We start from the raw sequence: 15,369 nt of genomic DNA, 5'->3' as shown, positions 1-15,369 counted from the left end.
ATACACCAACTCTGAAACACTTTATACTGATCCATGTAATGTTACTAATTAACTTCCCCCTGTTCAGTCCCTCCTCTTCTTCCAGCAGATTGGAGATAGGTAAATACTCAGCAGCTCTAACTGGATGCAGCTGAGTGATACTTTCAACCAATCACAGGTGCATCCATCTCTCTCTCTCTCTCAATCACTCACACATGCAGAAAATACCTCCTAGGAACAGATGAGGTGATCAATCCTCCTGCAACTTAAGTCTAAGTCTGCAGTGGTTATTTCTAAATCCTTATATAGATCTGCTTCAGATAGCACAAAAAGCTCTTCTGTTTATCTATCTAGGACTTCTTAATTCTGCTTTTCTTCAGGTTGGCCTTCCTTCCCCATTGTATCTTCACAACAGCCCCATGACAAAGTAGCTTCATGGCTGGATTGCGGTTTGAACCACCTAGGGTTGCCAACCTCCGGGTGGTGCCTGGAGATCTCCTGCTATTTCAACTGATCTCTTGGCGACAGAGATCAATTCTCCTGGAGAAAATGGCCGCTTTGGCCGTTGGACTCTATGGCAAGTCCCTCCCCTCTCCAAACCCCATCCTCCTCAAGTGTCAGGTTCTGACTAAAGTCACCTGAAGAGGGGCTCTTGGCAGGACCCAGGCCAGAGTCTGGCTTCAGGTCAAGTTCTGGTTCACATGCTACAAACTCTGTGTATAGTTTCTCATCCTGTTATTCACTCCACCTGCAATCCCCAGCTGTTGTGTTGTCTACCTTGCCCTGGGAATGTTATCTCGGAAATGTTTCACTTTGTTTTTCCTTTCTCTAGCTGAAATGCTTTTAACCGTGTATTCTACCCATGTCATGCCATTAGCAGCCTTCTTCGCTCTGTAGACAGTCAGCTCTTTTATTTACCTTAATGCTCCTAATAAAGTATTATTGCTTCAGAGCTACCTGCCTGGATGAATCTGCTTTTGAGGGATGCTAGAGGTAAACGCCTGATTCTGACATTAGGCTGCTAATCCCACTCTTCACTTTTTATTTTTATTTTATTTTATTTGTTTTAAATGGGCAAACTTTTGGACTGGGGGTCGGGTTCCCTTCCAACGCTATGGCAGGGGCACCAGAGGAGGACCTCCGACCGTTGCTTTTGCGGGAGGCACGGCTTGCCAACTGGAAGCCGAGCAGCTCACCGAGCTGGTAGCCGCACAACGTGTCCAGATGATGGATGCCCGAGTCACCCAGGGGATGGTAAGCTTCTCACCGGACCAGGGGCCGCGCATCGTGCCTGGGAGGAGGCCAAGTGGCGCGCCCTCCTCCTGAAGGAGGCACATCTCGCCCAGGAGGACGCGGAGTGGCTCGCCGGGATGGCAGCCGCGCAATGTGCGCACGAGGAGGCCAAGTGGACTGCCGCCAAGGAGCAGCTCGCCGTGCTGGAGGCAGAACGGCGCACCATGCTGGAGGCTGAGCACCGTGCCCAGGGGGACACCAGAGGGTCTGGCGGGGGGCTGAATGCCCCGCGAGAGACATCCATGCTGCCAGATGCGGGAGTACACAAACCCCTAGGTGCCTCAGGACTGGAGGACTTTTCTACACAGCCGGGGAAGAGTGTTCCTCAGATGGGACAACCTTCCTGGGGGTTACACAGCGGCAGACCGGCGTTGACAGCCGGGAGGATCCCTGGAGACCTACGTTCCAGGGGATGGACGGTAATGGGGAATGCCAGCGAATCCCATCCGAAGCAAGAGTTTGTGAGACAAGTAGTGGGCTTGCGGGGCTGGATAGACTTTTGCAGGAGGTGGCTGACCTCTGTCAGATGCAGTTGGCACCACCATGGCCCCAGCAACCTATGCCCACCGCTACCCCTGTGCCTGCCATGCCGCAGGGGCCCGGCGTTCCGCAGACCCCTGCCATGCCTGCCAGCCCGCCATGCCTGCCAGCCGTGCCGGGGCAACCCGCCGCACTGGGACAACTCATCCCCCAGCTCCACAGAGGGAGCTGCGAGTCTCGTTTGACGGTGCAGGGGAAAGGCTTTCCTACTTTCTACTACAAGTAGATGACTTCATGAGGGAGCAGGGGGCTACTTTTGTTTCAGAAGAGAGCCAGGTGCGGTATGTGGTGTCACTTCTGAAGGGAGAAGCGACGAGCTGGATAGTCCAGCAGTTCGACCTTCGTTCTCGCGCGCTGCGGTCCCTGGAGGACTTTATGGTGGCGCTTAGATGGCGCTTCGAGGACCCTTACCAGAGTGAAAGAGCCAAGACGGCTCTCCTTCAGCTTCGCCAGGGGACCAAGATGGTCATGCAGTATACGGGAGAATTTCAGTTGCTTGCCAGCAAGATTGTGGACTGGAGTGAAGCCACTCAAGTACAGTATTTCCGAGAAGGACTTAATCCAGAGATTTTCTATTGGGCTTTCATGCAAGGCAACCCTCCGGATTTGGAGGGATGGATTTTACTGGCGATGGAAGTGGAGAATTTCCGGCAGCTTTTGAACTTGTCAAAGAAGTGCAAAGCGCTAGATTCAGGGCCGCGACCAGAACAGGTAGCCCAGAGAGGGGCTCCCGATCACCATAGAAGGCAGTCGACTCGACAACGGAGAGAGCGAAACGTTCCTGGAGTGGAGCGTGTCTGGTGTGTGGTGGTATGGGGCACTTTTCTGTTGCTTGCCCTTCCTGCTCTGAGGGACCTCTGTACTCGCCCAAGGAGGAGGCGACTCAACCCGAAAGCAAAGAGCGCCGCAAGAGCTCCATGCCCGGAAGGCGAGGACCCTCAGCGCTCAACCTCATCCCGACCGACAGAGAGGACCAGGGCCCAACTCCACTCGATCCAACAGGATTGCGGATTACAAATTCAACTGTGCCGAGCTTGGACAGCTCGTCAACCTCAGAGGTGGACGGGACTTGGGGACCCTTGGCACTCAACCTTGTCCTGACCGGCCGGAACCCAGAATCACTCGATCCAACAGGATCGTGGATTACAAATGCAATTGGGCCGAGCTTAGACAGCTCGTCAAATAAACGGTCTGCTGTAACCGGGGTCCCACAGCCAACCCCTGCTGCCGGGAAGCGCAGACCTCCAGTGATGGTAAGCAAGATAGCAGAGACTGTTTCTGTGGACGTTATCCTGCAGAGTTACAGAGGGGGTCCTCAGCTTAGGGTAGATCCTGCAGAGTTACAGAGGGGGTCCTCAGCTTAGGGTAGAGACCATGGTGGACTCTGGTTGGCAAGCACTTTGATCAGTGAAGAGACTTTCAAGGCTTTAAAAGTGAGGGCAGTGTGCTTACCCCAGATCATCCAGTTTGCACAGATGGGTGGCAGTGACTTTAAAGGGGGCCCAGTGGATAGGCACATGCGCTGCATAGCAATGGGAGTTGGGACACACTGGGAACAGTTCCATTTCACCATTGTGCTGGGGATTCAGTACCCAGTGGTACTTAGTATAAATTGGCTGCAAGGGCATAGCCCCATCATCAATTGGGTGGCCAGGACTATTGCTTTTGCCCAACCACAATGTGAGTGTCACCGCAGAGAAGCGGGTCGTGCTGTTCAGATGACAGGCTCTTACAATGTATCACTTACTGAGAAGTGAAGTTATCTTATTCAGCCAGTCATCGAGTAAGCAGGACTCAACAACTTTACCTTCTTTTAAAAAGCAAGTCTTTTTATTGATATACTTCTAGTAAAATATGTGTAAATGCAGATTATCAAGTCTTTAACACTTCTATAAAAACTCTTGCTAAAGTACAATGTATGTATTTACAATGTATGAAGTAAAAGCAAGCAAGTCTTACATACTATTCAGTTTCAAAATCCTACTTCTAAAATATAACAGTCAAATTATTCTGATTCAGTTCAAAGTATCTAATTCATAAAGTCTAGAGTAATGTATTTAAGCCATACATACCAGTCAGCCTTTTCTTGAGAGCCTTTGGAAGGTTCTCCTTCTCTGGGCTTACTGTGGCTGTATTTATACTGTTTCAGACTCATTAAGAGTGTTGATTTTACCATCAGGAGGGATATCTTCCTCCCTACTTTCAGATAACATGAGCAGTGCAATAATGTACAGTTGCAGCTGTTCAGGTTATTAGCTTCTCCCCATGACCAAATATGGGCTTCCTTTCCTTTCAGTCTATTTTGCTTAAAGTATAAACAATCATTTCTGAGCTCCATGATCACTCCATATACTCAATTTTCATACCATTCTCATCTTCAGTACAATACGCATTAAATGAGACTATTTAGAAATCTACAATACAATATATAACTATATAAATCATAAAATACAATTATTGCTCACATTGTAACATGTAACCATCTGGTCAGTAGGAAACATAGCCTTCAGCAAGGTTATAGAAAGCAAGAAGCTTACTGCACTTATAGCCTTGAGGTCTTTGAGTAGACCTTCTCAAGGTTTGAGGATAGCAGGACTTTTCTGCTCTTGAGATATGAGCAGCTGACAGCTGGCAGCTGAATCAGGAAGGGTAATTTCAGATACACCTTTCTGGCAGATAGTGAAGAATGACTCTGTTCTTCTCCCTTCAAGGACAAGAGCAGGGTAAGTTAGTTAGCTCTTGAAAGAATTCAGACCTTGAAAGAATTCAGTCAGCCTGTTCTAAGGACATTTGCATTTTGCAAACTGTTGCCAGGCTTTTCATTACACAAACATCTGCAGTTTGTGGTTCAGTTTGTATGTTGTGTTCAAGCTCTACATGGAATTAATTCTGCACATGTACACAAAATACCATAATTATGTCAGAGACCGTGACACTTTCTGTAGACGTTATCCTGCAGAGTTACAGAGGGGGTCCTCAGCTTAGGGTAGAGATCCTGGTGGACTCTGGTTGCGCACACACTTTGATCAGTAAAGAGACTTTCAAGGCTTTAAAAGTGAGGGCAGTGTGCTTACCCCAGATCATCCAGTTTGCACAGATGGTGGCAGTGACTTTAAAGGGGGCCCAGTGGCTAGGCGCACGCGCTGCATAGCAATGGGAGTTGAGACACACTGGGAACAGATCCATTTCATCATTGTGCCAGGGATTCAGTACCCAGTGGTACTTGGTGTAAATTGGCTGCAAGGGCATAGCCCCATCATCGATTGGGTGGCCAGGACTATTGCTTTTGCCCAACTACAATGTGAGCGTCACCACAGAGAAGTGGTCATGCAGGAGTGTGCAGCCATGGTTGCGGCACCCCGAAAATCTGTTCCCCCGTACTGCCTGAGGAGCGCAGCGTTTGCAGATGTGTTCGATGAGAAGGAATGTGATGTTCTACCACCCCACCGCAAGATGAACTGTGCTATTGAACTGGTGGGGGAGGGCAAGTTGCCCAAGGGGAAAATTTACCCCATGAGTCCGAAAGAAAACACAGTGTTACAGGATTTTCTGGACAAGAATTTAACCCATGGTTTTATCCGCCCTTCGTCTGCTCCTTGCTCCGCTCCTTCGTTTTTTGTGCAGAAAAAGATGGGTGATCTACAGTTGTGTATTGACTTTCGTAGACTCAATGCAGTTACTCAGACAAACGCTTACCCCCTTCCGCTGATCCCCGACCTGCTGAGCCAATTGAAGAAGGGGCACATTTTCACCAAGTTGGACTTGGTTGAAGCTTATTATTGAGTCCGGATAAGGGAAGGGGACGAATGGAAAACAGCCTTCTCCAGCTGTTTTGGTATGTTCGAATACTTAGTGATGCCCTTCGGGTTAAGTGGGGCTCCCAGTGTCTTCATGCAAATGATTAACGAGGTACTACACGATTTATTGTTCAAAGGGGTGATTGTCTATCTAGATGATATTTTGATTTATTCAAAAACTTGAGAAGAGCATTTAAAATTGTTAAAGAAGTTTTGAGATGTCTCAGAGACAATAATTTGTTTGCCAAGCTGTCCAAGTGTGAGTTCCACCAAGATGAACTGACGTTCTTGGGGTATGTGGTCTCCCCCAAGGTTATGGCCATGGATCTGAAAAGGTGCGAGCTGTGTTGGAATGGGAACCCCCCACAACTCGCAAACAGCTCCAGCAGTTTCTCGGGTTTGCAAATTTCTACCGGGGTTTCCTCAACAATTTTGCACAAGTGGCGCTGCCCATTACGGACCTGTTAAAAACTAAAGGTAAGGGAAGTTCGGCACTTCTGCCCTCCTCCCGCCTGGCTTGGACATCAGACTGTCAGCATGAGTTTGATACTCTGAAAAAACTGTTCACCTCAGAGCCCATTCTTAAACACCCTGACTGTGAAAAACTGTTCGTTGTTCAAGTAGATGCCTCAGATGTGGCCATGGGAGGGGCACTGTTGCAAGAGGGGGAAACTGGACAGCTTCAGCCCTGTGCGTACTTTTCCAAAATGTTTTCGGCAGCTGAGTTGAACTGGCCCATTTGGGAGAAAGAGGGACCTGGCAACCCTAGGTGCTGAGGAGGGGGGTTGGTCACCACAGAGGCAGGAGGTAGGGTTGCCAGCTCCAGGTTGGGGAATACTTGGAGATTTTTGGGGTGGAGCCTGAGGAGGGTGGGGTTTGGGGAGGGACTTCAATGCCATAGAGTCCAATTGTCAAAGCAGCCATTTTCTCCAGGTGAACTGATCTCTATCGGCTGGAGATCACTTGTAATAGCAGGAGATCTCCAGCTAGTACCTGGAAGTTGGCAACCCTAGAGAGAGGTGATTGGTTGTGCCCATAGTCAGCATCCTAAACTGCACCAGCCCTTATGGGTGTGGCCATGGCAGTGGGGGGTACTTAATTTTTGAGTACAATTGGCACCTATGGGCTACACCATGCCTTTTGTTGGCATAACTTTAAGCCTCTGAGAGAGGACGTTCCCAGGCTGAAAGGAGACAACTAACTCCAGTCACCCCCCCAGAACTGCCCACAGCTGCTTTTTAAAGGCTGTGATATAACTTTAAAAATCAAATGTAACCACAGGAAATTAAAATACTTAGCTACTTTCAACACACAGCTGTTGCCCAAGAGTCATTAATGAACCCGGTAGGGTTAGCTAGGGACCTAGCCTTCCATCTAATGTTCAATTTAAGAAACATCTATCTAGACAGGGAGGAGGTTTTTACTAAAACATAATCCTGGCTCCTTCCACACACGTCTGTGGCAGCTAGCTGTTTGCCTGATAGCTAAAAGTTCAGCAATAGCTCTTCAATAGCGTAGGGAAAGAACGTCAGGGCTACAGTAAATATTGCATCTTAAAAGCAAGAGCTAATGTCCAAGGCTACGCAGTGTTTGTGTTACGCTTAACAAAATCCCTGAAATCCAACTCAGTTTCAAATAGGGTTGCCAGGTCCGTCTTCACAACCAACGGGAGATTTTTGGGGCGGAGCCGGAGGAGGGCAGGGTTTGGGGAGGAGAGGGACTTCAATGCTATAGAGTCCAATTGCCAAAGCTGCCATTTTCTCCAGGTGAACAGATCGCTGTCGACCGTAGATCAGTAGTAATGGCAGGAGAAGCTGATGGACTTTGCAATAGTTCTGCAAGAGGCAACAGGGAACACACAAAGTGATAGGAAAGAGCAAATGTATATAAAGAGAGAGGGAAAACAGAAGGGTTTGGATTAATAGTAAACTAGGTCAGGCTGTACTTTAACCCCAGCTGGCCAGGCACATGATTTCTGTACTCAGCAAACATTTTTTCATTTTCATGTACACAGACATGAAAAGGCACACAGAGGGTTGCCAACAACCTAAAGAACAAAAATGTCTTGCTCCTTTAACAGAAGCTCAATATGTGGAAATAGGAAGCTGAAGCTTATCATGGTGTGGAGGTAAATAACATCCCATTTAGACTTTGTTGAAGGGCAAGACGGTTTCCCCCCCCCTCCAGGTTGTTCGCAATCGCAACCATAAGCTCAGGGGGTAACGCTCACTCTTGCCCAATGAAAAGTCACATGTCTTTCTGGTAGAACCTCATATTCAACACATGCTTTATAGATGCCATTTCAGCCTAGCTTCCAGTCTGGCTTCCAAACAGAAGCGGCATCGGTTGCACTGGTGGACAGCCCGTGGCATGAGACAGACGAGGGAGCACTTCCCTGTCGTTACTCCTGGAGCTCTCAGAAGCTTTGTGATACCACTGTAAACAAAAACCAAGTGGCACCTTAAAGAGTAACCACATTTATTTCAATAAAGCTCATGTTGAAATAGATGGCGTTAGTCTTTAAGGTACCACTGGAAGAGTGTTTTATTTTTCTGTGACAAACATGGCTACCCCTTCGCCCTTTTGACACCATTGATCATGGTATTCTTCTGGACCACCTAGCATGGTTGGGAACTAAGGCACAATGTTTCTGTGGTTCTGCTCCAACTGGTGGGTTGATTTCAGAAGAGGGCAATGCAGGATCTTGGTATTGATGGTTTGGAGTGCCGAGGGGAGTCTATTTTGTTTCCCATGCTCTTTAATGTCTACAGTCATCTAGAGATTTGGACTGGTTTATATTGATGATGGTGTGTGTGTGTGTGTGTGTGTGTGTGTGTAAAATGCCATCAAGTCGCAGCTGATTTATAGCAACCTCTTTTTTTGGGGGGGGGGTTTCATGGCAAGAGACTAACAGAGGTGGTTTGCCAATGCCTTCCTCTGCAAAGCAACCCTGGTATTCCTTGGTGGTCTCCCATCCAAATACTAACCAGGGCTGACCCTGCTTAGCTTCTGAGATCTGACGAAATCAGGCTAGCCTGGGCCATCCAGGTCAGGGCAAATTGATGATACCCAATTTATAATTCTCCTCATGTTATCCAGGTGAACAATACATGTTCTAAGTAGGTGCCTTGTGTCAGTAACGAGACAGATTGTAACTCAAACATCAACAGCGAATCCATGTAAAATGGAGGTACTGTTGGTGGATAGTGTACTGTACCATGGAAGTGGTGGATGGGGTTGCAGTGTCCCTTAAAGAGAAAAGTTCTGTTTGGGATTGTGAGATTATGAACACACAGGTGTGATTTATAGGTCAGAGCGCCTTTTACCAGCATTTCAGAGGGTAGCCATGTGGGTTTGCAGTTGAACAGCTAGATTTAAGTCCAGTAGCTCCTTAGAGATCAACAAGATTTTCAGGGTATAAATTTTCAAGAGTTAAAGCTTCCTTCGTCAGATAACAAAGGGAGCTTTGACTCTCAAAATTTTGTTGGTCTCTAAGGTGCTACTGGACTCAAATTTAGCTGTTTTACCAGTTGGTACACCTCAAGAGCCCCTCCCAGCTGGGGACGAGCTTCTGCTGTGTGAAAGAAGAAGAGTTGGTTTTTATATGCCGACTTTCTGTACCTTTTAAAAGGAGAATCAAACTGGCTTACAATCATCTTCCTCTCCCCACAACAGACACCTTATGAGGTAGGTGGGGCTGAGAGAGCTCTAAAAGAACTGCGTCTAGCCCAAGGTCACCCAGCTGGCTTCCTAAGTAGGAACGGGGAAACCAACCTGGTTCACAAGGTTAGAGTCCGCAGCTCACGTGGAGTGAGGAATCAAATCTAGTTATCCAGATTAGAGTCCACCGCTCTTAACCACTACACCACACTGGTCCTCCAACCATGTCAACCTCAAACAGCTGTCCTGTGGCATCCATTGGCATGGGGTAGGGGTCACTAGGGGTGTGGGGGGGAGGTAGTTGTGAATTTCCTGCGTTGTGCAGGGGGTTGGACTAGATGACCCTGGGGTCCCTTCCAGCTCTATGATTCTATGATCTATTCTATTTTGGGCACAATTCAAAGTGATATTGACTTAAAGAACCCTAAACCACCAGGGATGAAGGTATCTACAGGATTATCTTCTCCCATGAGCTTGCATGTTAGGGCTCATCACTGAAGGCCTTTCACAGCTGAGCTAACGTCTGCTGCTCTTCTGAGGTTATAATCTGTTTATGCCAGTTCCCCTTGAGAGTTCACCTGGTACTAGCCTTTATATTTTTAGGCACCAAAGTTGTTCTGCTGGCTTATTTATTTTCAGTGTTTATACTCCATGTTAAAGTGGGGTGTTGAACCTGAGTTTCCCAGATCTAAACTGCTGACCATGCTGGCTCTAAATATAGGATATAACTGCTACAGGATTATGTAAGTGCAAACTGGAATACACAGCTGGCTGCAGGTGTCATCTGGCCACCCTGCATAGTTTTCAAGTGGTTGTGCATTCTGATGAATTATTACATGTGGCCGGAGCTAAACTGGAACATCTTTATATCAGGCAGTTCTGCATCTAAAGTCAAAATAGTGCCCATTAAGCCCAATAGCTGTCATGTGTGAAAGACTCATTTGGGACATTCTCCTAGCAGAATTTGGAACCTTCCCATCTAAAAAGTATGGGATACCTGGCAAGAACCTCCTTCCTGTAAATACTGCTTTGTTGGAATATTTATTTATGAGCACTGGCACAGATAGTTGCAATGAAGAAGCATTTTAGCGTAGTGGGTAGAATACTCTATGATAGGGTTGCCAGGGAGAGGGACTAACATTGGATTGTTAGAATGAAGCCATGATAGCTGAACATGTATTAAGAACCAGTAGACATACCCTCACTCTTTAGCTTTAAAAAATGTTGTGGTACCACTGATGCAACTCACCTTACACCAGGCCTGTTGAAGATCAATGTTCTAGGACACACTTTCCTATGCAAAGCAATTGGTTAAATTAGCATGGCTGGCACCTCACATGAAATAGGAGTGTGCCTTAGAACTAGCTTCAAAACCCACTGGGGTGGGGAGACCGGGGTTCAAAACTGTTCTCTGCATGACCTGCTTGTCCCTGTTCAATATCACTTTCCTTATGGAGTTGTTGTGAAGAGATGGGAGAAGGAACCACCAATATTGCTCTGAGCTGCTTTGGGGGAGAATTGTGATGCAACTGTGATAAAATCTCTTCATAGAGCAGTCACATTAAGTGCCAGCCCCATATTATTAAACACACCCCACTTCCACAGCATTTCTGTAACCAGGTACTTTGCAGGAAAAAAAAATAGAACCATTAATTAAAGCTCCCATGAGGAGAAATGTATGTGTTCAGTATCATGTCATCTTTATTTAGGTATTGAAGCTTTTGTTGGTTCTTGTAGGTTATCTGGGCTGTGTAACCGTGGTCTTGGAATTTTCTTTCCTGACGTTTCGCCAGCAACTGTGGCAGGCATCTTCAGAGTAGTAACACTGAAGGACAGTGTCTTTTCTGAGACACTGTCCTTCAGTGTTACTGTCCTTCAGTGTTACTACTCTGAAGATGCCTGCCACAGTTGCTGGCGAAACGTCAGGAAAGAAAATTCCAAGACCACGGTTACACAGCCCAGATAACCTACAAGAACCAATGAACTCTGACCGTGAAAGCCTTCGACAATATTTTGAAGCTTTTGTGTTTCGAATAACTCACCTACAGCTCTCATTGCGGTGGCCATCCCCAGTCGGACAAATATTTAATAGATCTTAGAAAGTCCGGGGGTGGGGAGGGTCTTGGAAGACCCTTGGGTATGGTCATCATAAGAGGCCTCCTGTTCTGTTCCAGAGTGATGGCATGCGGCTTTTCAAAACTCAGATCTTGCCTTTAAACATAACCAGAAGTTGCATATCATACACCTCAGCCTTCCTGTTTTCCTCTCTTCAGTGAGAACAAATAATAAAGAAAGCATTATTTCTGCCATGAGGCATCTGTTGACACCCTGTGAGGTAGGTGGGGCTGAGAGAGCTCTACAAGAGCTGTGACTACTAGCCCAAGGTCACCCAGCTGGCTTCGTGTGTAGGTGGGGAATCAAACCCGGTTCTCCAGATGAGAATCCACCGCCCCAAACCACTGCTCTTTACCACTACACCACGCTGTCTCACATAAGTGATAAAGTACATAGGGTTGCCAACTTCCAGGTGGAGCCTGGCGATCTCCCAGAATTCCAACTCATCTCCAGACAACAGAGATCAGTTGCCCTGGAGAAAATGGCTATTTTGGAGGGTATACTCTATGGCATTATATCTCACTAAGGTGCAGCCTTTCCCCAAAGCCCACCCTCTCGGGCTGTACTCCCAAATCTCCAGGAATTTCCCAACCTGACTCTGGCAACCTGCTGGAGCCTATCTTAGGGCAGGCTGCAACCCACTGATGCTTCCTGAGGCACCAGTTGAAGACTGACATTGCAGATAAGGGCACATTATTTCCGCCCTATAACACTACAGCAGGAAAAGCTGTACCTACCAAAATCCCTTCTACGCCATTCAAGAGAGAAGAGTCCTGCCTTCCAGTACATCAGGCCAGCCTAAGGCTAAAAAAAAAAAAGTGACTGTTTTAAAACAGAAAAGGAAAAAAGGCAGGGCTGCGAAGAGCTACTGAGGGTCCCCAAGGAATGATTCCCTTGTAACCACCATTGCACTTCCCAGACCTAACCCAAACATTATATGGTAACTGTGATTTGTCTGGCTCAGTTGGCCCTCTAGGCAACCAGAGACCTCAGACTTCCCCCCAGCAACCCCCTCTTAGCAGCCCTGGTAAAAGGGATGTCTCTTGTGGGGGCACAAAGTGCCATCAAGTTGCAGCCGACTTAAGGAGACCCCATATGGTTTTAAGGCAAGAGATGAACCGAGGTGGTTTGCCGTTGACTGCCATCCATGCAGGAACCTTGGACTTCCATGGTAATGGTCTCCCATCCAAGTACCAACTAGTCCCACTCTGTGTAGCTCCTGAGATCTGACGAGATTTGCAAACTTGGGCCGTCCAGGTCAGGGTATGTCTTTTGTACACAGGAGCAGCGGAGACATAAGGACATAAGGAGAGCCCTGCTGGATCAGACCAGTGGTCCATCTAGCCCAGCATCCTTTCTCACACACTGGCCAACCAGTTCCTCTGAAGGGCCAACAACAGGGCATAGAGGATGAGGCCTTCCCCTGATGTTGCCTCCTGGCACTGGAATTTAGAGGTTGATTGCCCCTGAATGTGGAAGTTCCCTTTCATCACCATGGCTAGGAGCCACTGATAGACCTATCCTCCATGAATCTATCTAATCCCCTTTGAAAGCTTGTGGCCATCACTATGCCCTCTGGCAGCAAATCCCACATTTTAATCACAGTAAAGAAGAGACTGTAACGTGACCTAATGGAAAGGGGACAGGACTCCTCTACCATCAACAGCTGCATGGGAGAGGGATTTCTGGCGAGCTCAGCTTGCCATGCCATGGTGAGAAAAATGGCAGCATCTGAAACTTCTTCTTTTGCCCAGCTGTGAATGGTACTTATGACATTTAGCTTTACAAACAAGTTCAGCAATGGGTGAGGGAGGCAGCCATAAAATTATGAATAAGAACACTGACATGGTTTAATAGCAAATCACTTTATTGTAAAAAATGTAAAACACTTAACCATTCAAACATTAAAAAATTTGCCCACTATTGCATCTGAGGCAGACCTATGACTCAGTGCTACAGCCCATCATTTACATGGAGAGGGTCCCAAGTTCAGTATGTAGTATCACCATCAAGGGTCTCAGATATTTAGTTCCCTTTCTGTGTGTGTGTGTGTGTGCCGTCAAGTCACAGCTGATTTATGGCTACATGGTAGGGTTTTCAAGGCAAGAGGTGTCTGGAGGTGGTTTGCTATTGCCTTTCTCTGTGTGGGCTGAGAGATTTCTGAGAGAATTGTGACTGGCCCAAGGTCACCCAGCAGGCCTCTTGTGGAGGAGTGGGGAATCGAACCCATTCTCCAAATTACAGTCCGCTGCTCTTTACTACAGCACGCTGGCTGTTCCCTTTCTACCCTGGCACTAATTTAGAGATCTTAGAGATTAGCCATCACATCTCCATTTGAAACCCTGTCTGGGGTGGGGATCACTCTATGGGGACAATTTACGTCAGGTAAATGGGACAAGGGGGCAGTGAACTCCTCTTGCTAAGCAGCGTGGTTCTGCTTGCAGTCAGCTCCTACCCATCCAGAGGATGCCATTTATAGAAGTTTAAAGAGATGTAGGTCCACCATCAGCTCTCCAACATCTCTGGTTGTATCCTTAGGTAGACTGAATCAGCAGGTTTCAATAATTACCAATGACAGATAACCAACACATGAAATATCCTTGCTTAATTTGAAGTTTAAGGTTAAGCAACTCCTGAGCCGACATTCTTTAGTAGACAGCAACCCCGTGTGGTTGCTAATGTATTTTCCAGGTGGGAATGGACAGATACTATGCCATAGATCGTGGAGGTTATTTAAAAAATACCTTTGGTTGTGTTCAACACAGCAGTCTGGTTTATTTCAGTTTGTAATCTGGATTCAGAAAGGCAAGTGAGAATGTTTCAAATAAAAAAATTCATCCGTGTACTTGGTTTAAAACCCTGACGGCACAGAAAGCAAGTGTAGCATGGAGGATAGTATCAGACTAGGACCGGGAATACCTGAGCTCTAGAGTCTCTGTTCTGCTATGCAGATTGTTGGGTGATCTTACACCAGCCACCCACTCTTTTTCAACCTAACCTACTTCACAGAAATGTTGCAAGAATAAAATTAAGCAGAGGAGAAAGCTTTGGAGGAAGAGTGGGATATAAATGTGACAGACAGAAACGCCCAATATTCTACACAATTTCTGTACAAAACCAGATTTCATCCCTTGTCTGTCACGAACAAACAAGCTTACAGGAAAATAAAATTGAGGGAATTAAAAAATTAATTAAAACTGACTTCATTTGTATGTATTAACTGACACAGGTTTCAGGAGTTACCTCCCTTTCCACTAGCACTAGGTACTTCAATCACAGGAGGAGGCCAATTTTTGTTAATTCTTCCCTCCCACTTATGACCCTTCAGTGTTCCTTGGGATTCACTGACATATTTGGAGAGTTACAGAAAAAATATGGCAGGAGAGGAAAGGGGCAAAAGTCACTGTTTATGCGCCTCCGTTCTACATACTGCATAGGAGTCAAGTGGCAATCTCTAGAGCAGGGGCGTCAAACATATGGCCCGCGGGCGGGATCTGGCCCCTTAAGAGCTTTTATCCGGCCCGCTAGCCACCTGAGGCAGCCCCCCCACACACACACTCTTGATCTAGGCTGGCGATGCATGGCCAGGCCCGACCAAGTGGCATTTATGTCATATCCGGCCCTCGTAACAATTGAGTTCGACACCCCTGCTTTAGAGCCACCTGAGCCAGCATGGTCAAGACGCAGCCCATAGAACAAACGGCAATGAGCCAAAATGCTTCCCCCCAACCATGTTTCCCTGACTGCAGGCTGCAAAGTTGAGAGCAGCTGCAAAGAGTGATAGGGAAATTGTTCGCCAAATCACCAACCACAGTGGTCATGCTCCCTTCTGCTGCGGTGTCACTAGAGTTTACTCCTAAGACAACATTCATGTCTGTTCTCCCTTTGCTGTGGCTTCCCGCTGATGTCATGTAAGCAGTGAGATCTGACTATATTATCGCATTTGAAACCCAGTTACAGTGAGGGAGTGTGGCAATGTTTCCTG

The sequence above is a fragment of the Euleptes europaea genome, chromosome 4, assembly GCF_029931775.1.
Source record: "Euleptes europaea isolate rEulEur1 chromosome 4, rEulEur1.hap1, whole genome shotgun sequence".
Taxonomy (NCBI): Eukaryota; Metazoa; Chordata; class Lepidosauria; order Squamata; family Sphaerodactylidae; genus Euleptes; species Euleptes europaea.
The sequence above is the reverse complement of the archived record's forward strand: the minus strand, read 5'-3'. Positions refer to the sequence as shown.